The sequence below is a fragment of the Rattus norvegicus genome, chromosome 15 (assembly GCF_036323735.1).
Source record: "Rattus norvegicus strain BN/NHsdMcwi chromosome 15, GRCr8, whole genome shotgun sequence".
Lineage (NCBI taxonomy): Eukaryota > Metazoa > Chordata > Mammalia > Rodentia > Muridae > Rattus > Rattus norvegicus.
The window spans coordinates 23059047-23081914 of NC_086033.1; the positions used below are offsets into that span (position 1 = coordinate 23059047).

The following is a 22868-nucleotide window of genomic DNA, read 5'->3' on the forward strand; positions in this document are numbered from 1 at the left end:
TGCCTTAGACTACGTTAGACTTCCACCGGCAAAAGACATTCCACGCCTGTTTCTGTAGAACACTGTATGAAGTATTTCGGGGTGAGCTGCCCCAAGGAAGAACCTCGGAAGCCAATGTTGAATCTGTCTGAACCTAACAAATCCCCATCTTTTTCCTGATATGTTTGCCCAGTAAGTGTGGTGGTTTGAATATGGTCCGCTTGGTCCAGGAAGTAGCAATTTTAGAAGGTGTGGCCCTGTTGGAGTAGGTGTGGTCTTGTTGAAGGAAGTGTGTCATTTTGGGGTGAGCTTTGAGACCCTCCTCCTGGCTGCCTGGAAGGCAGTCTTCTCCTGGCTGCCTTTGGATCAAGATGTGGAACTTTAGGTTCCTCCCACCCCGTATCAGCCTGGATGCTACCATACTTCCTGCCTTATCTGTAATGGACTAAACCTCTAAAGCTGTAAGCCAGCTCTAAAAATGTTGTCCTTTATAATAACAATTGCTTTGGCCATGGTGTGTCTTCACAGCAATGAGAGCCCCTAAGAATAGGCAACACTATAATAAATCTTAGTAGGGAGTGTACATTAAGATTTATTGGCCTAGATGTCAGGGGGGAATGGAAGTCCTGTTCCTCAGTTGTGTTACCATTGGCACATTGATCTGCTCAAGCAAATAGCCCCAACCCATGTTTATACAGGCAACCGTAATTAAATGCAGTGACGTGTGCACTCACGTTCACACACGTGCATTCATGCATGCATGCATACACACACACACACACACACACACACACACACACACACACCAGCTTAAGTTTGATATGCCTTCCTAGCTCAGTGACTGGGCACTTCTAAACCTCTGTGCACCAGCACACACTCCCCCCTGGTATTCCTGGCTTAGCACCTTCTAAATCTGTATTTTATCTTTGCTGCCCTGTTTCCTCCTGGGCAGCGCCCCTCCCATCCCCCTGCCCCCAATATGGCCGCTTTCCCTTTCCCCCTACATTGCTGGATGATTTCTCTCCTGCAGCTCTTAAGTCTCATCCCTTTTCCTCCGAGTCCTGGTGATTCTCCCCTCCCTCAGTCCCTTGAAATCTAAACATCCCGCCTCCGTCTCCCTGCCCAGCCATTGGCTGTACAGCAATTCTTTATTTCCAATCAAAGCCAGCTGTGGGCAGGAACCTTCAGCATCTGGAAGCATGGCTTTTGTGAGCTGAATTAAGTCAAAGCACTAGAACCATTTCCCAACAGTACACCACCAGGATCAGGAGTCCACTATGGAAGCTGTGAGATCCTCACCAGGATCAGGAGTCCACTGTGGAAGCTGCGAGATCCTCGTTTGGTGATCTGAACAAGGCGGGCTTAGAGCAAGGGTTGCCGGGTCACATTAAGCTGCTTAACGACATCTGACAAGCGTACCCCGACTTTCAGGAAATGATACACAAAGAGCAGAGCTATCCTTCTGAAGGTCCATTGTTCTTCAGAGAGGGGAACCACTGCTCTTCTCATGCCACCTCAGTGATGCCATTGTGAAGGTCAGGTCCCTTCCCTCTGACACACTGGCAAAACCAAGTTTAGGAAGTCAGGTCCATCTCAGTCACTGTTCTATTGCTATGAAGAGACACGATGGCCAAGGCAACACTTACAAAAGAAGGCATTTAACTGGGGACCTGCTAGCAATTTCAGAAGTCTGTTATCATCATGGCAGGGAACATGGTGGTGGGGAACAGGTGTGGTGCTGGAGAAACAGTTGAAAAGTGATCTTGATCACAAAGAAGAGAGAGAGAGAGAGAGAGAGAGAGAGAGAGAAGACTGGGTCTACCATGGGCTTTTTGAAACCTCAAAGCCCACCACCCAGTGACACACTTTCTGTAAGGAGCCACGCCTCCAAATCCTTCCCGAATTGTGCCACTTTTTGATGACTAAGCATTCAAATATACGAGTCTATGGAGGCCATTCTTATTCAAATTACCACAAAGTCCAACAGGTTTTAAGGGAGTTGAGGACAAGACACAAATCAATCTGAGTGTTTCCACACCTCAGTGTTCGGGCTGCAGCAGCTCTGTGTGTTATCAGGGAATTCTTTCTGGGATCCAAAAAGATCTCAAAACTAGCAAGAAAAGACATTCCCCTCCCCCACAACCTCTCAACCCAGCTTTGGAAACATTGTGTTAGAAGCACCTGCCCCCGCCCCCCCCCAAAAAAAAACAGACAGAGCAGCCTAGCTTGGTAGTGCAAGCCTTTAATCTCAGCACTCTGGAGGCAGAGGTAGGTGGACTCTTGTGAGTTTGAGGATAGCCTGGTCTATATAGAAAACTCCAGGATAACCAGAGCTAAAGCTACATTAGATAGATAAATGAATAGATAGATAGATAGATAGATAGATAGATAGATAGATAGACAGACAGACAGACAGATGGATAGACTGGCAGACAGATGATAGGTGATAGACAGACAGACAGATAAAAGAAAGTGTCCTGCATGCTGACGACATAGCATAGCTCATAGGGAAATTAAGATGAGATCCATCGGGGTTGGGGATTTAGCTCAGTGGTGGAGCGCTTGCCTAGCAAGCACAAGGTCCTGGGTTCGGTCCCCAGCTCCGAAAAAAAGAAAAGAAAAGAAAAAAAAAAAGATGAACCCCACCACTTATGTAATGCTTGCATTTGAAGAGAAACGAACTGTATAGGTACCAGAGTTGTGTACTCAGTCACAATGCACACACCTCCCTCAGCATCTACAGCACCTCAGTCCTCTGTGTCTGCTCTGTTTGGCTTCTACATTCTGGGCAGGGTCTCTCCTACCCTCCTCCGCATCAGCTTCGCCCTCTTGGGACGGCTTCACTCCTTTCTTTGCAGGGCCTTAGGAGGCTTGGACTCTGGCTTTGGAGGACGGGTTTAGCAGACAACCTTGAGGAGCACAGCTGTGGTTCATGTTTCCTTGTCTCCACAGCCTTCAACATCCTCCCTCTCTCTTTCTTTTATGCATGACAGCCACAGTATAAGGTACTGGGCAGGGTGTGCGGGGTCTAAGGCTTTGGCCCAGTAGATATTTCTTGCTGCCTTCCCCCCCCACACACACACACGCACACACGCACACACGCGTGCGCTCACGCACAAGACAAACAAGCCCTGTGGCTGATCATGGGGGTGGGCAGGCTTGCATTTCCAGGACTGGGGAGAAGGAAGTATGAGGAGAATCAGGAGTTCATGTCATCCTCACCTACCTGGGTCAAACAACAAGAAGCATCAGTAAAGCCATCTTTTTTTTTTTCTTTTCTTTTTTTCGGAGCTGGGGACCGAACCCAGGGCCTTGAGCTTGCAAGGCAAGCGCTCTACCACTGAGCTAAATCCCCAACCCCAGTAAAGCCATCTTAACGAATGCTTTTTTGTTTCAATTCAACTTAATATATGTAGCTACTCTTGTTTAGCATAAGAAAATGGATCATTTTATTTTATAATAGTCTAATATTGTATGAAAGTGAATGGAAACTAATTAATTAAAATATCTTCACAGCAATGGTTTGATCAAACCACTGGACACTGTTGCCTATCCAAGGTGACTCATTAAATCACCCATCGCATGTTTAAGTTTTCTTGTTTAAAGAGGAAAGGGCAGAAGGAAACAAAAAGTGACTCATTCAAGATTGATAATAACCCCAGCATGGTCCTGCCGAAGGACTGAAAAGCCAGTCCAGTGGATTGGAAACCCCCTGTCACAGCCATGCAAGTGTGACACTGGCCAGAAGAGGGCGCTGTCTCCTGCCTGTGTAACAATCTTCTTGGGATCCAACGTGCCAGGAAATGATGGTACTTTCAAATAATTATTTTTTTTAAAGCTTTTGATTTAGTATATTATATAACCTTTGCTATTTCGTTGCGGTCCCAGAGCATCTCATCGGCAATACTGAACCACTAAGTTAATCCTGCACGAAGGCGCGGGCCAACTTTGCCATGTGACTTTCCCCGAGAGATGTAGTTGGTCCAACCAGGCAGACCCCAGCCAGTTGGCTTTTCCAGACCAGGCTAACTCAGGCTGATGCCAGAGGGAAGAAGAAGATTGCCATATTTGCCAACCGAAGGCAAAACACTGAGAGGAATCTTCTAGCCAAGACTAAGGGCATGTTTGGGAATTCCCTCATGACGCCTGGCCGTGCAGCTCTCGTTAGCAGAGCAGACACATCTAATCTGGTTTCTTAATGGAAATGGAAACCCACATGAGTCTAATAACCCCTTAGATCTCATTGATAATTAAAAGCTCCCACTTTAATGACAGCTCGCATTTCTGCTGTGTGCGTGTTTGCAGAGCGCTCTCCCGTCACACATCAAAGAGCGAAGGTACTAATTATTTCCATTTACAGCTGAGGAAACACGGAAGGTAAATGGTTTGCTTTGGCTTCCTGTTAGCAAAGCCTGGAAGGTAACCAGAAACCTGGGACCTGATGCAAGCTCTGCGTTCCTTCCCTCATCAAAAATACACCCTCATACCCTCTGGGGCCCATGAACGACGAATGTCTGCATAGGGCATGCGCAGTAGGAGCTTCTCCTTTTGGATTGTGCCAAGCATGGGTGTAACAGCAAAGACACTCACAGGAGCATGTTCACAACAATGTATTTGTCTTATTGTTAGTATTGTTTGGGTTGTTTTTTTTTTTTGGTTTTTTTTTTTTTTTGTTCTGTTGGCTTTTTTTTTTTTTTTTTTTTTTTTTTTTTTTTTTTTTTTTGAGGCATTTTCTCTGTGTAGCCCTGGCTGTCCTTACACTGTAGACAAGTCTGGCCTCAAACTAAGAGACCCACCTGCTTCTGCATCCTCGGTGCTGGGGTCTAAAGGCGTGCATCACCACACCATTTTTGTTTGTTGTTTCCACCCTGCTTTTGTTTGCATATTTTTCCTTTTATAGATTTATTTTCTTTTTATTGTTCAGTGTGCTTGAGTGTTTTGCCTGTATACATGTATGTGAACCGTTTGTTTGCCTGGTGCCCCAGGAAGCCGGGAGAAGGCATTGGATTCCCAGGACTGGAGACAGCTGTGAGCTGTCCCGTGGGCGCTGGGAACTGAACCCAGGTCCTCTGGGCGAGCAGCCAGTGTTCTTAACCACTCAGCCATCCCTCCAGCTCCTCGTCTTTCCTTTTCTTTTTATGTTTTTGGTTTCCACTTTCTGTTTAAAGATGGTGTCTCTCACTGAGATCGAAGCTCCTCAACTGACAGGCAGGCTGGCCAGAGAACTTCAGAGATCCACCTGCCTCACCTCCCGACTCTTGAATTGCAGGCAGAGACTACCATAGCCAACTCTTTATTTTGATGCCAATAATAAAAGAGCTAACTCTTCTTTAAAAATCCTCAAATGGTGCCTCCTGTCAGGAGGAACTGGGAGTGGCCGGCTTGGGCAGGTGAGACGGCTCAGCAGGTAAAAGTGCTTTTAAACGGTGACCTGAGTTCAATCCCCCAGAACTCACAAACTTGTCTTCTGACCTTCATGTGCACAAGCACTCACACACAACTGTAGTAGTCATTGTTAGTATTTTAAAACTTCATGCCAAACCAGGCCTGGAGCAAGCATGGAATCTCAGTGGCTCAGGAGATTAAGGATTTCAACATCAAGGCCTGCCTGGGTAAGGCAGCAAGACCTTACCTCAAAACAAAACACAACACAACAAAGTACAAACACTAAATGCGAGGCGTAGCTCAGTCTTAGGGCACATATGTCTGTAATTAAAAAAGAAATTACCGTGTTGGGGTGGGGGCTGGGGAGAGCAAGCCTTTAATCCCAGCACTCAGGAGGCAGAGGCAGGTGGATCTCTGTGAGTTCGAGGCCAGCCTGGTCCACAGAGTGAGTTCCAATACAGCCACGGCAACACGGGAAAACACATGTCTGGAAAACAGACTTTTTTTTTTTATTGTGGAGGCAGAATCTCACATTGTCCAGACTGGCTTTAAACTTGCCGAGCATCCGAGGATGACCTTGAACTCCTGATCCTCCTGCTTGTAACTCAAGTTGTTATGTGATGCTAGAGGTTGAGCCCCGTGTTTCATTCATGGTGGAGAAACATTTTACCAACTGAGCTACATCCCCAGCCCTATTCAGTTAAGAATGGACATACCTTTATTGTTTAATTTGCATGTGTGGGGTCATGAGTACAGGCCTGTGGAAGTTGGAGGCCAGAGGTGTCCCTTGGAGCTAACTGCTATTAGGGACAGTTGCAAGCCATATTGCGGGTACTGGAAAGTGAACTCAAGTCCTCTGGAAGAGCAGTAAGTGTTCTTAACCTGGATGGGGAGATGGGCAAAGTGCAAAGATGAGGATCTGAGTTTGGGTCTCACTTAAAATTCAGGTCTGGTATTATCTATCATTCTGGAGAATGCTGGAGGGATGGTTCAGTGGTTAGGAACATTGGGTGTTCTTACTGAGGACCCAGGTTTGGTTCCCAGCACCCACAAGGTGGTTTACAGGTGCCTGTAACTCCAGTCCCAGGGGATACGATGCCCTTTTCTGGTTTCTAAGGTGCACCCACATGCTCACATACATACACCCAGGCATACATATATACGCATACATATAAATGTATTTTGTAATAAAGGGAAGAACAATAAAAGAATATAGCTGGAGTAAAAAACTAGTCTTCACATTCAGTTACAGGCACGGGAGTACTCATGCACGCACACACACACACTCACATATACAGACACTCACAAATAGTCATAATGTTTTTTTAAAGAAGGAAAGCACTCCCATCAACACCGGCACCACACACACACACACACACACACACACACACACACACACACACGCATGCACGCACACGCGCACGCACATGCGCACGCACACACACCCCCCAAATCCGCAGAGCCTTACCTTCCTAGTTGGAGCCCTACAGTGGTGAGCACGTGGGTGAATGCACCTTCCTGTAATCCTGGGCCACAGCTCTGCCTTGAGTCCTGTCCATACAATCCTTAAAAGGAAATTTGCTTAGACCAGTATCTAATCCAGTCGAGTTAGCCGAACAAGGCAAACAAAAGGGATTCCAGAGGGAGACAGCTCCAGGCCAGAATCTAAGAATCCCAACTGACAGCTCAGACAGCATTTCTGGGGAAGCAGAAGAGAAGCATAGAATTCAACGGGGCTGGACAAGGCTCAGTACCACAGTTCTCCAGCTCCACCATAAACGAATGAATGAATGAATGAATGAATGAATGAATGAATGAATGAACAAATGAACGAATGAATGAATGAATGAAAATTGATTGGCTAAGCCTTGTTAACCAGTTATTTACTTACGTGTGTGTGTGCATGTGTGTGTGTGTGTGTGTGTGTGTGTTTGAACATGTGAGTCTAACTAAAATCAAAGTTAAGAACCATTTCCCCGGGTTGGGGATTCAGCTCAGTGGTAGAGTGCTTGCCTAGCAAGCTCAAGGCCCTGGGTTCGGTCCCCAGCTCCAAAAAAAGAACCAAAAAAAAAAAAAAAAAAAGAACCATTTCCCCTAGATTTAAATGGGACACCCCCCAAATACAGCAGCAACTCACGAGCTCAGTTTGAAGGCGTTCTAATTGAAGTTGGACAAGGTCATTTTCACCGGCCACCTTCTTGTCTTTGTTTCTTGAACGCTATTGGATCAGGTTGCGTAGGAGGCCAATCTCGACTCTGACATAATGGCGGATGCATCTTACCATAGCCAGCGGCGGGCCGGCACGCTCAGTAGACAGCAGGTGTTGAAACAATGAAGTAGGAGATGCTGGGGCTGCAGTGGGTCAGGACAGCAGTGAGAGGCAACCGGAATAGGACCAGCATAGCTGGGCCCCGACCAATAGAATCTGCACAGTTGCGGACGCCAAAGACAGATTCGAGGAATTGAAACAAAACCCTGGAATGTGTGTAGCCTGGCGAGAAGGGATACACTTGTTATTTGCTGGCTGGTGCCTGACCCGAAGGGATACACTTGTTACTTACTGGCTGGTCTTGCTATTGGACAAAAGCAGCAAGCTCAGGGTGGGGCTTGCACTGGGGAGTCCAGCAGAAGGCTCTTGCCGCCTGTAAGTCTGTTTAGAAGGCACACAGGCTGATCTGCTGTTGGAGCAATGGAAACAGATGTGCATGTGTGGGAGAAAGGTGGGGAGTAAGAGAGGCCTAACAGAGGACAGAATGGTCCCTCGTTGCCCAGTATTCCTGGAGCACAGGAGAGGAGCAGGGACAGCAGGGTACCAACCCAGGCCTCGCTTGTAACTGTCTCCCTCTGGCCAGGCTCAGTGCCTGCCCACTGCTCCCCTGCTGACCTAATCCCACTTGGCTTGATAAGCAATACCATCGAGGCTACCCTCTTCTAAAATGCAGAATCCTGAGAGGAAAGACACTTGGGTTCAACGAGTCTGTGGAATTAGTTCATCGATTATCCAACCAACTTGAATAGGCTGCATTGGGAAACGAGATTCATCCGGGTGACTAAGAAGATTCCATTAAAACTATGGACTAGGTTGGGGATTTAGCTCAGTGGTAGAGCGCTTGCCTAGCAAGCACAAGGCCCTGGGTTCAGTCCCCAGCTCCGAAAAAAAAACAAAAAACAAAAACAAAAAACTATGGACTATACACTTCTGGTTACTAGAAAGGCAGCTGGAGCTGAGGCAGGAGGATGACAGAAAGATCTATAACACTTCCACCACCCTTGAGGGGCTTTAGCCTTGGTGGTGGGAAATACAGAACGAACAGCACTGCAAACACTGTGCTGGCAGGTCTCACCCACCCCCTTCCTTCTCTTTTGCTCATCCGTTAGATTTTAGTTTCTTTTTTTTTTTTTTTTTTTTTTTTTTTTTGGTTCTTTTTTTCGGAGCTGGGGACCGAACCCAGGGCCTTGCGCTTCCTAGGTAAGCGCTCTACCACTGAGCTAAATCCCCAGCCCCTAGATTTTAGTTTCTAAAGCTAGCCCCCAAGGTCTACTCTCTTATTTGGCCACTTCCCTGTACTTAACTAAAAATTCCAAGGTCCAGCAATCAAAATTTGGCTCCTCTGGCTAGCCTGTCCAATCAGGACTGACCAACTCAACCCAGCACAGACTCCCCTCTCTGTCCTTAAAACCCACTCCTGCAGAAACACCGGCTGTCTTGTCTTTGTCTGACCCAGAGGCAGTCCCATCCCTCCCACTCGTCCCTCTGGGGTACTCTCCTTTGTGCTGAGAATTTTGTTGTCTGGGTGTGTTCTGTATAGACTCCATGGCAGAGCAAGGAAGTGTTACTAAGGGCCCCAGTAAAGACCGGAGCTGAGTGAGGCTGTGTCAAAGAGCCCTTTCACACACTCTCATGGCTGAACCACACTGACTCTTTCTTTCGGAGGCACAGAAAGCAGGCTATTACAACCCCACGGTTCTCTAAATATTAACAAGGGTGTAACTTCCTGGTTCTAGGGCCTTGCCTTGGTTCCTACCCTCCAGAGTCCTCTCTAGGTTGTATCAAAGGGAGTCATTCATAAGCGTTTGCAGGGTGCTTGGGGGCCCACCCACCTCTTTTGCTTATTTTCTCCATGCTGTCCGCTTGCCAAGTCCTGGTGGTGGGCTGCGTGGTTTCACACTTGCTGAACCGTCTGTCACAGCAACGCTCACAAGGCACCCTTGTGAGAATGTCACCAGCTAGACAGTCAGTGGGAAGGGAAGACTGCAACCATCAAATAGAGCAAGTTGAGGTGATGCCCCTCTGTGTTCCCAGCACTCGGGAGAAGGAGCCAGGAGGAGCTGATCCAAACCAGATTAGCAAGTTCAAGTTCGAGGCCACTGTGGGTGATGAGAGGCAATGTTTCCAAACTAGAAAGGCAGGGAAAACAAAGTTAAAAGAGTTAGGCTTGGGAAATTAGAGAGGAAACCAAGAAGGGTAAAAACAGGCGACAGGGATGAATGGGCATGGGGGAGAGGGTGCGTGGGACAATGGGACAGGAACGATGGAAAGGGGCCCCCAGGGAAGGGCTGGGGCGGGGATAAGAACGGGGGCGGGAAGATGAGAGGAAGAAGCATTAAGACACTTAGATTAGAAAATGCTGTAATGATCTCTAATACCTTGTATGCCAATTTTAAATTTTAGAAAGTTTAATGCTTTTGAGACGTTATTTATTTCTATTTCACTTGCATGCGTGTTGTCTGAATGTATGTTTGTGCCCAAGAAGGCAAGAAGGCATTGGATGCTTTGGGATTAGAGTTACACAGACAGTTGTGAGCTGCCATGTAAGTGCAGGAAAATGAAGTTGAGTCCTCTGGAAGGACAGACAGTGTTCTGAACCGCTGAGAGATCTCTCCAGCCCACATACGTGTGTGTGTGTGTGTGTGTGTGTGTGTGTGTGTGTGTGTGTGTATTTGTGGGTTTTTTTCTCCAGACTGAGTTTTCTGTGTAGCCCTGGCTGTCCTGGCACCCACTCTGTAGATCAGGCTGGCCTTGAACTCAGAGATCAGCCTGCCTCTGCCTCCCGAATGCTGGGATTCAAGGGTAGAGCTGGATTCAAAATCTGCACAATGTAGATTTGCAGGAATCAAATCAGCATCAAGGCTGTGGGCACCAATTCTGCATCAAGCTTCATGACAACACCTGCTTGGGGAAAGCGTCCAGAGCTGAACTGCAAACAGATCTGGAGAAGCCACAGAAGGGAACTGGAGGACCAGTGATGGGGGCAGGGCTGGAGTTAGGTACAATGGAAGGTGGACGCTAGCCCCTGTTACAGATCTATCACAGACATGGGAGCACTGGCTGTCTCTGACTTGGGGTGGCTGACACTAAAGAGGCTTTCTGGGGAAAAAAACAAAAACAAAAACAAGCAAACCTGAGAATAGCCAGGACTTAGAAGGCGAGCGTGCTGCAGCGGTGAACCTGCAGGGTTGTGTACTTGGAATTGTCCTTCACTGTACATACTTTTTGCCCAAAAGACTTCTAGGTATTGGGCTGGAGAGATGGCTCAGACAGTAAGAGCACTAACTGCTCTTCCTGAGGTCCTGAGTTCAATTCCCAGCAATCACATAGTGGCTCACAACCATCAGAAGAGGGATCTGATGCCCTCTTCTGTCATGCAGGCATACATGCAAATATGGCACTCATATAAATAAATAAATAAATAAATAAATAAATAAATAAATAAATCTATCTTAAAAAAATAAAGAAAGGAAGGAAGGGAAGAATTCTAGTCAAGACCTGAAGAGTGGCTCATTGGTTAAGAGCACTTGTCTCTCTTCCAGAGGATCCGAGGTTCCATTGCAATCACTCATGTAGCAGTTCGTAACCGCAACTCCAGTCCCAAGGGATCCAAAACCCTCTCCTGATCTTTGAGGGCTCCAGGCACACATGTGGTGAGCATACATATGCGAAGGCGAAAACACTCACACACATAAAAATTAATAAAATAAATCTTACAAAACTTATGAAGTGGGGGCTGGGGATTTAGCTCAGTGGTAGAGCGCTTACCTAGGAGGCGCAAGGCCCTGGGTTCGGTCCCCAGCTCCGAAAAAAAGAACCAAAAAAAAAAAAAAAAACAAAACAAAACAAAAAAAAAACTTATGAAGTGAACTGCCATCGGTGTGAATTCTGGTTCGTTTTCCTTCCAGAAGAACTATAGCTTGGCAATTCTGAAACGCTGTCCTGTGCTTTACTGGGCTTCGATTTAATAGAGGTTCTCGCAGTGTTCAGGAAAGATGGATGGCACAGGGATAGGAGGTCTTTGCTGCACTGGAACTAGAACCTGCAGTGTAAATTCACGTACCCGTGCCTCACTATCTTCTTTTGTTGTTTTGCTTTTCGTTTCTTGACATAAGGTCTCTCTAGTGCATAGCCCTGGCTGTCCTAGAACTTGCTATGTAGACTAAACTGGCCTCAAACTCACAGCGATTGACCAACCTCTGTCTCCTGAGTGCTGAGATTAAAGATGCTCACCACACCAGTCATCTCTCTCTCTCTCTCTCTCTCTCTCTCTCTCTCTCTGTGTGTGTGTGTGTGTGCGCGCGCGCGTGCACGCACACGTAAAACTCCATGTTGGAGCCTTCTGGCAGAGACACCAGTAGAAGTGAGAGTAGTTAGGAACCAGATACCACTTTCTCTTCATTTTCTTTTCATTGAAAATAATTTTTTTCTAGCAAAATATTCTGACAGTGGCTTCCCCTCCCTCATTGTCTCCTGGATCCTCCTCCTCGTATCCCCACCCTTATCCAACTCCAGACTTTCTGTCTTTTTTTCTTTTTTTCTTTTCTTCTTTTTTTTTCGGAGCTGGGGACCGAACCCAGGGCCTTGCGCTTGCTAGGCAAGCGCTCTACCACTGAGCTAAATCCCCAGCCCCGGCTTTCTCTCTTTTTAGAAAACAAATTGACATATGAAAATAAACCAAACAAGACCAAAACAAACAAACAAACAAACAAGCAAACAAAAAAACCAAAAAAACAAAGAGGGGGTTGGGGATTTAGCTCAGTGGTAGAGCGCTTGCCTAGCAAGCACAAGGCCCTGGGTTCAGTCCCCAGCTCCGAAAAAAGAGAGAGAGAGAGAGAGAGAGAGAGAGAGAGAGAGAGAGAGAGAGCATTAGAAACACACACAATCATAAAAAAATACATAAAAACATAGAATTGGAAACCATATATACATGCAAAAGACCAGTAAGGTTAAAAAAAATGCCCCAAAAGGCAGTATAAAGCAAAATATCTCCCAAAATACCATTGCATTCTTTTTGCGTTGACCATCTACCGCTAGGCATTGGGCCTGCCATTAAGAGTATACAGGGCAATGTCAAGCAACCAGAGCTTCCAGGGACTAAGCCACTACCTAAAGACTATATATGGACTGACCCTGGACTCTGACCCCATAGGTAGCAATGAATATCCTAGTAAGAGCACCAGTGGAAGGGGAAGCCCTGGGTCCTGCTAAGACTGAACCCCCAGTGAACTAGACTATGGGGGAGGGCGGCAATGGGGGGAGGGTTGGGAGGGGAACACCCATAAGGAAGGGGAGGGGGGAGGGGGATTTTGCCCGGAAACCGGGAAAGGGAATAACACTTGAAATGTATATAAGAAATACTCAAGTTAATAAAAAAAAAAAAAAAAAAAAAAAGAGTATACAGGGGGTTGGGGATTTGGCTCAGTGGTAGAGTGCTTGCCTAGCAAGCGCAAGGCCCTGGGTTCAGTCCCCAGCTCCGAAAAGAAAAAGAAAAAAAAACAAAACAAAACAAAGAAAGAGTATACAGAATAAGCGACTCCATACAAAACTAATTGTTTTCCAAGCGGCTGTCATTTAGAGATAGCTTCTTGGTTAGGAATGGGAACTAATGTCCCTCTCCCCATCCATCTCCCTCTCCCAGCACTGGGACCGCACCTGGCTTGCACCTATGCCCCTGCGTGTGCTGCCACGGTCTCTGTGCGTTCACATGAACACCAGTCTGTGGTGTCTGGGAGACGCTGCTTCCTTGGTGTCTCCCATCCCGCCTGGCTCTTACAGCCTTTCTGCTTCCTAGTCTGCAAAATTCCCTGAGGCCTGAGGGGAGGAATTTGATAAAGACATCCCCTCTAGACTGAGTTTTCCAAGGTGAGTCTGTCTCTGAGTGTTGGTCGGGCGTGGGTCTCTGCATCAGTTCCTGTCTTCCGTAGGAGGAAGCTTCTCTGATGAGCAAGACTGATCAGGCTTGACCCTGGGTATCGTCAGTTTCTACACAGCAAACAGGGGGTTGGCCTGCTGTTGATTTGGGTTAGGGAAATTGAAGGCTGCACCAGAAAGTAAGTAGTGCTCAAGGAATTGTCATCCTTTGAGGCTGAAATGGAAGACCCTGGAAAGCAGTATGGGAGGGTTGCCGCTGGTCAAATGTGGGACGAACATCAAAACAAGTAATGTCGCCTGCACCTCACTGAGTAAGGCTCTTTACTGACTCAGTAATCTTCAGCAAACAAATAATCCAGTATAATGCAATAAATAAACGATAAGCAAGGATGAGGGAACCCTTCATTACAAGAAAGTGTCAATAAATACAGGATGATGGAGGTGGAGAGTCGAGAGGAGAAGCCTAACCTGGTGAAAGTTTGGTAAGGAAAAGGCAATGGTAACAGCCCTCCTTATCCTCAGAGCCTGTGTCTTTGGACTGAACAAACTGCAGATCAAAAATATTTCCCTTACTTGTGTCAAAACATTGTATCTGTTCTCCTTGCACCATTTTGTAAAGGATGACACTGTAATAGTTATTTCTATCAGGTAACAATCTAAAGAAGACTTGAGGTACATGGAGTAGCCACCACAGGGTCCCTGCTCTTTAATACCGGTGTGACAGTGCCCCGCTTCCACTTGCAGAAGAGAGTTTCTCCTTGGTAAAGCACCCAGGGAACTCGTGGCTACAGAAGCTGCTGGGAGAATATGCCCTCTGGGAGGAGGGATGAAGAAACTTCATTGTTACAGGTCTGGGATGTGGAAAGCAGCCTCCTTGCCTCCTGTGGATGAGACCCTGAGTCTGAAACTCTGCACTTGAAAACCAGAAAAAAGGGGTTGGGGACTTAGCTCAGTGGTAGAGCGCTTGCCTAGCAAGCACAAGGCCCTGGGTTCGGTCCCCAGCTCCGAAAAAAAAAAAAAGAAAGAAAGAAAACCAGAAAAAAGGCAACCCAGGGTGTGCAGCAGCTACACCCGTAACCACCAGCGATTAGGGAGGCAGAGGCAGCAGAGTCAAAAGTTCAAGGCTGTCCTAAAAAAAAAAAAAAAAAAAAAGTAAATATAAGGAAATGTAGCTCAGTGGTTGGGTGCTTGCCTAGTATGTGAGAAGCTCTGGATTCATGTTTGCATTCACATGCTCTCTGGTGAGGGGTTGCGCAGGAATTCGAAAGAGAGCTGTACCTTGGAGAGCCCAGCTATCAGCCCTGTGCGAGAAGACACTTAGGCCTACCTCGTTGGTCCTGCGCCACGGCTACAATGATGACAAGAACAGTGTAGACTCTGCTGTGGTGCTGGGGGTTCATGGTAATTACCAGCTGAACTCAGGTCTTCTGAAAGCACAGTGTGCACCCTTAACCCCTGAGCAAGCCAATGTTCCGGTCTGCACTGGCACTAGCCTGAGGCCCTGTGTTTGGCCTCAATACAGAAAACGAAAAGGAAGGGGTCAGAGGACTCCAAAACCTTTTCTCTCTTTTATTCCTGTTATCCACGGTTCGGAATGGTTAGACATCTGCCTGGGGTCAAAGGTCCCCAAGTATGTCACTGTGAGCAGGATGAAGTTTCGGCCATTTACCGGGTTTCCGTGGTTTGTGCATCGCCATGTGGAAACAGGTCACAATGTTTTAGAGAACCCTTCCGCTTCACAGCGATAAGAAAATGAAGCTGCTAGGTTTTCAGAACTGTCAGTGTTTGGATGTTTATACAAACGGTTTCACCCTTAGTCATGTGTATGAGTTCATGTGTGAAAGCAAAAGAACAGAAGGTGGGTGGGAGCCGCCTGACATCGATGCTGGGAACTGAACTCGGGTCCTCTGCAGGAGCAGCGCACGCCCTTAGCCACCAAGCAGACGCTGCAAAAGAGAAAGTATCAGATCAGGAACCTCCAAGACCACGTTCTCAGAAGGAGGTTTTCCGCCCCAGAAGGACAAAGGGCAGGGAATGAGAGACAAGGACAGGACACAGAGGATGAGGGAGAAGGAGAAGGAAACAATGGAGAGACAGGAGAGGGAAGGGAGAGGGAGAAGGGGCATTTGTCTCATTTATCTTTACTTTATAAAGGTAAAAGGGGAAAGCCCGTGTTAAGACAAGGTGATTAATTTTAATTGGTCATGTTAATTAGGCGAGCCAAAGGGGGCTTTTGGTTGCTGGACTTCATTACTTTGGTAGCTGGACCTGGGTTGGCAGCTTCAGGAGAAGGAAGTGGCCAAATAAGGGGACAGACCTTGGTGGCCAGCTTTAGGAATGCAGTCTAATGGTTGTTGGTGAGGCAGGGAACAGCAGAGAAGGGCAAGGCCTGCCAGAGCTCGAGCTGGCTGGAGTCCCTTCCTATGTATTTGGACTTTTCAATGTAAGTAAAATTTTGTACTGAGAGCAACTAATCGGTGTTGGTAGCATTTTATAAGAAAATAGAGCCCACCTATTTACCATGCTTTTCAGAGTTGGCCTACATGGATGTACTTGTTTTTCAGTTTTGGTCGTGTGTGTGTGTGTGTGTGTGTGTGTGTGTGTGTGTGTCTTTGTGTGTGTTTCTCTCTTTGTATGTATGTATGTATGCATGAATGTATGTATCTCTGTGGTTGTGTCTATGTGTGTATGCATCTGTGTGTTTGTGTGTATATTCCTGTCTGTTCATGGGTATATGCGTATGTATAGGCATGTGTGTCTGTGTGCATTGTGTCTGTGTGTCTGTGTATGTGCAAGTGTGTGCATGTATGTGTGTGTGCATGCCTCTGCAGAGGTCTCAAGAAAAGTCAGGACATGATCTTAACAGTTGAGCTACTTTTCCTGTCCCAGGGAATGCTCATTTTTAATATTGTTCATTTTCTGCACTTACTCTTATAAGTTTGTTATTTTTATCTTTTTTTTTTTTTTTTCCGGAGCTGGGGACCGAACCCAGGGCCTTGCGCTTCCTAGGTAAGCGCTCTACCACTGAGCTAAATCCCCAGCCCCATAAGTTTGTTATTAAAATGTGAAAACTAGGGTTGGAGAGATGGCTCAGTGGTTAAGAGCACTGATTGCTCTTCCAGAGATCCTGAGTTCAAATCCCAGCAACCACATGGTGGCTCACAACCATCTGTAATGGGATCTGATGCCCTCTTCTGGTGTGTCTGAAGACAGCTACAGGGTGCTCACATACATAAAAATAAATATTTTTTAATGTGAAAACTACTTATTTTTATTTATTTATGTTTAAACATTTATTTATTTATTATGTATACATCATACAGCTTTCTGCCTGCATGTGTGCCTATGGGTCAGAAGAGGGCATCAGATCCCATTACAGATGGTCGTGAGCCACCATGTGGTTGCTGGGAATTGAATTCAGGACCCCGGAAGAGCAGTCAGTGCCCTTAACCACTGAGCCACCTCTCCAACCACCTTACTTTTATTTTTATTTATTTGCTTATTTAGATTCCTTAGCAGAGATAGCAAGAAAGATAATTTATTGTACATGGTTTACACCTGGCCACGAGTGAGAACGGATTAGTTCAGAACACTGCAGGGGCAGGGCAGAGAGCCAGGGAGGCTGTTTTGGTGTGAGGAAGGCAATGGGTCTCAGGTGGTCCTGGCGAGCTGATGGTGATGTCCCAGATCCGCTGAGACTTATTTCAGACAGCAGTGTACAGTACAGAACAGTGTAACACCTTGGGCCAGCATCCCGGCCTTCAGCACCATCAGCTCTGCACCCCGGCCTCTGCAGATGCACGGTCCATCAGCTCTGCACCCCGGCCTCTGCGGATGCACGGTCTATTTGACTTGGGCCTCTGCCTCATCCTTCCTGTGCTTTAGCCTGTTCATTTGCTTCTCCTGACACAGGGACTTCAAGGAAGATGGTGCTGAGGCCAAGAGAGCTTCTTTTTTTATTTTCTTTAAGTTAATCTAGTTTAAGTGTCTGAGTGTTTTGACTGCATGTATGTCTATGTGCCACATGTGTAACTAACTGGTGCCAAAAGAGGTCAAAAGAGGGTGTCAGTTCCCATATGGGTACTGGGGATTTAACCTGGGTCCTCCAGAAGATCAGCCAGTGTTCCTAACCACTGAACCGTCTCTCAGCCCAAACTATTAAATTAAAAACAAAAAAAAAATCAGTGAAATTTATCACGGGGGGGGGAGGGGTAAAAGCGACGGTGGACATGTGATCCCAGCACTCCAGAAACTGTTGGAGAAGAGTCACAAGTCCACGGCCAACCTCATAGGAAGGAGAATCACACATCTGACTCTAGCCCAGGCTGCAGAACTACATCTTGCTTCCCCTCCACCCCTCAAAATAAAGAAAGGAAGGAAGGAACGAGCAAACTAAGGGATGAAGGAAGGAACGAAGAAGGAAAGGAAAAGAAGGAAGGAAGTAGGAACCAGGGATAGAGCTCAGTTGCAAGAGAAGCTGACTGCTATGTACAAAATCCTGGGCCAGATGCCAACCATAAGACATGGGTGGTGACGTACACCTCTAATCTCAGCACTTGGGAAGTGAAAGCAGAGGGACTAGAAATCCACATCCATCCTTGGCAGCACATCAAGGTCACGGCCATCGGGAAGGCTGTGTACAGACTCTGTACAAATACTGTGTCTTTACCAGGAGCTCAAGCCTTCACCCAGTTTGCTGCTCACCGATAGTGGCCAATGATACATCATGAAGTCACCTAACAGTTGTGTTTTAGTATAGACCAACGTCTAATACCACATGCTCAGAGAGGGACACATCCTTGTCCCTAGGATAGCCCTGCCCAAAAGGCATGTCCCAAGTCTACTCATGAGGAAACACAAGGCAAGCCCACATTCAAAGACATTCTGTGAACGGTTGACCTATCAGAGTAAGGAAACAAAAAGAGAGTCTTGAAAACTGTTCCAGAATAAAAGAGAATAAATAACCTTGGCAACAAAATGTTATGTGGTCTTGGAAATCCTAGACTCTGGAGAAGAGAGAGAGAGAGAAAAAAAAATAACAAAACAACAAAACACCAAGAAGATTGCTGGAGCAATCAAGGAAAACAATAAGAATAACAGTCGATTCTGATTGTATTAACTGCACTGTGGTTGAGCAAAGAACATTCTTTCCTAAAAGCTAGACGAGGTGGAGCACGTCTATCTGTGATCCTAGAATATTTAGGAGCAAGAGGTTGAAGGCTGAAGGCTGAGAAGTTCAACAAAACAGAGCAGTCTGTCTTTTATGTCTTAGAAAACACAGCACTCAAGTGTTTCTGGGTAAATGCCACCCTGTCTCTCCTACTTCTAAGTGACTTGAGAAATTGTGGGACCTGTAGGAAGTCTTTGGACACTTCCTGCACAGAGTTCCCATGAGCATGGGTTAGCTGTCGCAAGAGCAGACAGCTACAATGTGCCCTGTCCCTGCTTTCTTGCTTTTCTTGTTACAAAGAATCTGTTTGCGTTTCTGCTTTTCTTTGTGAATTAAACCAGCCTAGAGCCCAACTCTCTCTTGACCTTCCTAAAACTATGAACCCTTTTTCTTTATAAATGAGTCACTGTCAGGTGCTCTGTTGTCACAATGGAAAATGAACTCAGTGAGTGACTGGGGAATAAGAATCCTGTGAGGGGCCGGACAGCTGACTCAGCAGTTAAGAATGCTGACTGCTCCTGCAAAAAGGACCTGAATTTGGTTTCCAGTATCTGGCTTTCACAACCCTCACTCTAGTTCCAGGAGATCCAATGCCCTCTGTCTTCTGTGGACATTGCACAAACATTGTGCACCTAACACTCACACATAACCATACATAAAAATAATAACTAAACATTGGGTTCTTTCTTGCCATTTTTCTGTCTGACAACAACTATCTAAGTTAAGAGCGAAGCAGACCATGGATGTGGTCAGAAGACAAGCACTCTGGGTCTGTCAATCTGAAGGTGTATGCTTCTTGCTGGGGCCAGAGTAAGGGAAAGGAAGGCACTTTGAGACCAGTGGGAAGGGGCAGGTTGACACTCTCCGAGGCAGGCTTAGTGGCTGGAGCATTTGCTATGCAAATTTGGGCAGCACTGGATCGGAGGCTAGGACGCAAATCCTGGCACAGCCATCATGCCCTGAGAACAGAGGTCTTGCAGCTGTTTTGTGTCAGATGATTCATAGGCTCCATGCAGCAAACAGCAAACAAATGTGTCCCCATGACTCTGAGCTGCTGGGGACGGGGACAGATGTTTGCTCTCCCTTTTCTGCTGCCCACTTGGCCTGCACGCAATTTACCTACTGCGGGACACGGGACAAGGTGCCTGCCCTTGAAACACCTGGCCAGGTCGCTGCGGGTACCGCCACAGGGAGGCATGGAAAATCACCCATGCCTCTGAGCCATGCTGAGTCATCTGGGTGTAGGCACTCCTCTGTTTCATTCTTGCAACATAAAGAGCTAACAGAGTCCAGACAGAATCTAGGCCGGGTTTTGTAACGCCCCCCCCCCCTTTAACCTTTTTAAACCTTTTAATATTTTTATTTTACGCATTTGGGTGTTTTGCCTACGTGTATCTGTACACCACGTGCATGCAGTGCCCACAGAGGCCAGAAGAGGGCGTCAGACTGCCTGGGACTGGAGGTCAGATGGGGTGTGTGCAGCCAATCAAACCCGGGTCCTGTGGAAGAGCAGCCCACACTGAGCCTTCTCAGCAGCCCTGTAACACTTTTGAAAGACAAGTTCACGAGGCCTTCACTTCATGAACGAAATAAGCTGCTCTAGAGAGAGGCAGCAGTACTCAGACGTGCAGCTTGGCCGCCTGCTCAGGTCCATGAGCAGGAAGTAGCTGGGGGGTGGGGGTTGGGGATTTAGCTCAGTGGCAGAGCGTTTGCCTAGCAAGCGCAAGGCCCTGGGTTCGGTCCTCAGCTCCGACAAGAAGTAGCTGGGAATCTGTCTCTTTGGCTTTAATTACTGTTGGTCTTGGGCTCCCGCCTGGACAGAATTTTGCAGACAGAAAGTCCCCTCCATCTTTCGTCCCCAGACAGGAAGTTTTGGTTTAGAATTGAGATCTGTGTAGTCCAGGGCAGTGCTGCCTCCGATGTCTGACTTTAGAACTACAGTTTACAGGAGATGACCTGGAAGGCGGGTGGGCTGGCACCTGAGCGCCACAGACAAGCCTCGTGGCCTAATTTATTTTCCTCACAGTTCCAAAGCACGTCCTTCAGGCAGTGACTTGAGGCGGGTTGGGGTGGGGTACCTGGCCCTGCAGGCACAGTAATGTTGGTCCTAAGGACAAAATGCTCTGGAAGATCAGCTGCGAGAGTCGAGTCGGGAGACTAACACCGGAGTGCTGCGGCCACACCCAATTCCAGAATCCACCTCACCTCTCGCATGGGCTTCACAACTTGGCATTTAATTACTAGCAAGACATTTGTCTTCCCTGGTGAGAGGAAGACTTGGGAAATGGGCTCCTGCTGCCTTTGCCCTTCCTGATTTTCCTTCTGCCTCCTGAACTGAGCAGAGAGAGTTCTTTTTGAAGAAAGGGGGTGAAGAACGTGGGAAGGTGGCAACAGAAATCAATTTTTCCAGCAACAAGCTAGTGTCCTGCTACTGGCATATGGAGCCAGAGGTGGCAAGGCTGGTGGGCCCACACTACAGCACGTGGATGTCAAAGACATGGATGTCTGTGTCCCAGCACGTGTACCGGCATGTGAATACATGCTAGGGCCTTCTTGCCTAAGAAAATTTTATACAACTCAGGGCTTATAACTATATAAAAATGGGTATAGAAGGCAAAGATTGACAGATAATAATACATTGCAAAAATAAGTATTTTAAAAAGGAGTCTTTTAAATTTAAAAATTATATTTATTGTGTGTATGTACATATGTGATATTGGTGGTGTGGTGTGTGTCTGTGTGTGTGTGTGTGTGTGTGTGTGTGTGTAGATATATACGCACTACAGTGTGTATATATGTAAAGGTCACAGGACAACTTAGAAAAGTCAGTTCTTGCCTCCTAACATGTGTGTGCCAAATTTTCATTTTACAAACCTGAATCAATTTAAGGAATAAACAAATAACGAGGTAAGCTGCTTTAAAACTATTTACCGAGCTGACTAACACAGCATTTGGAAGGCAGAGGCAGGCAGATCTCTGAATTCAAGCCCAGTCAGGTCCACAGAGAGTTCCAGAAATGCCAGAATTACACAGAAAAAAAAACACTTTTTCCCAAACAAAATAAGACAGCATTAACAAAACAAGGGGAAAGAAAGAAAAGAAAAACAATAAGTAAATAAAATAGTTACTTTTCGCAACTAGAATCGGTATTTTGCTTTGCCAAGGCTGTGACTGGATCTAGGACCCCATAGTTGCTGGTCGGTCACACGGCTGTTGAGCTATGGCCTCCCTTGTAACAGAGAAATATGGAGAAGTAAGTTAACTGCAGAGCACAGCATAGGCTGCAATGGGTAAGCCAGTTACCAGGCCAGTCATTACTGTTAACCGAAAGGGTTTCTCCTTGAGTGGCTGTGGAAGGAGTAACTACTGGCTGCAAATATGAAGTCACAGTGGTTGTGACAGCATACAGAAGCCACGTGTAAAGTCAAACCAGACCAAATCCCTGCATGACAAGGAGGATTGGGAATGTGTCCCACCGGGGGTTGGGGATTTAGCTCAGTGGTAGAGCGCTTGCCTAGCAAGCGAAAGGCCCTGGGTTCGGTCCTCAGCTCCAAAAAAAAAAAAAAAAAGAAAAAAAGAGGGGGTGAAGTTGTGTGGGTGGGAGAGGGTGGGGGGGATAGCTGTGTTCGATACACATTGATCGTCCAAATTTCCCAAAGGGAAAATGAAAAAGAACTAATACTGTAAAGTAAAAGAAAAAGAAGTGACTGGAAAATAAATGTTAACTTCAAATATATACGCACGAGTTGTTTGACATTTTCGAAGTAGAGGCAAGTAGAGGCATGGGCTGGAGATGGCTCAGCAGTTAAGAGCACTGTGCTTCCAGAGGACCTGGGTTCAATTCCCAGGATTCATAAGTCAGCTCATACCTGTCTGCATCTGCAGTTCCAGAGGTCGAACTAACAAGAACTTGAAGGAATAGGGTGTGACGGTGGGTGAGTGTTGATTGGGCAGACCAGGGATAAGAAAAAAAGAAGACCGGGTTGGGGGGGTGAGGAGGTGGGGAGGTGGGGGAGGGCAGACTGGCACGGGGAGGTCAAAGGTAAGCTCATGACTGTCTGCTTGTTTGGGCTTTGAGTCAGGGTCTCACTATACAGCTCGTTGTCCTGTAGACCAGGCTGGCCTCGAACTCACAGAGATCTGCCTCTCTCTCTCTCTCTCTCTCTCTCTCTCTCTCTCTCTCTCTCTCTC

The 22868-nt window shown here is 46.8% G+C and overlaps 1 long non-coding RNA gene across 1 annotated transcript; it reads right to left on the minus strand.

The window, feature by feature from the left end:
* Positions 1–5663: 5663 nt before the first annotated feature.
* LOC120097123 (uncharacterized) lies at positions 5664–8066 on the minus strand. Its single transcript, XR_005494379.2, has 3 exons — positions 7502–8066; positions 6833–7063; positions 5664–6246 (listed from the first exon to the last, which is right to left on the minus strand). It is a non-coding gene; the product is annotated as an uncharacterized LOC120097123 (long non-coding RNA).
* Positions 8067–22868: the final 14802 nt, after the last annotated feature.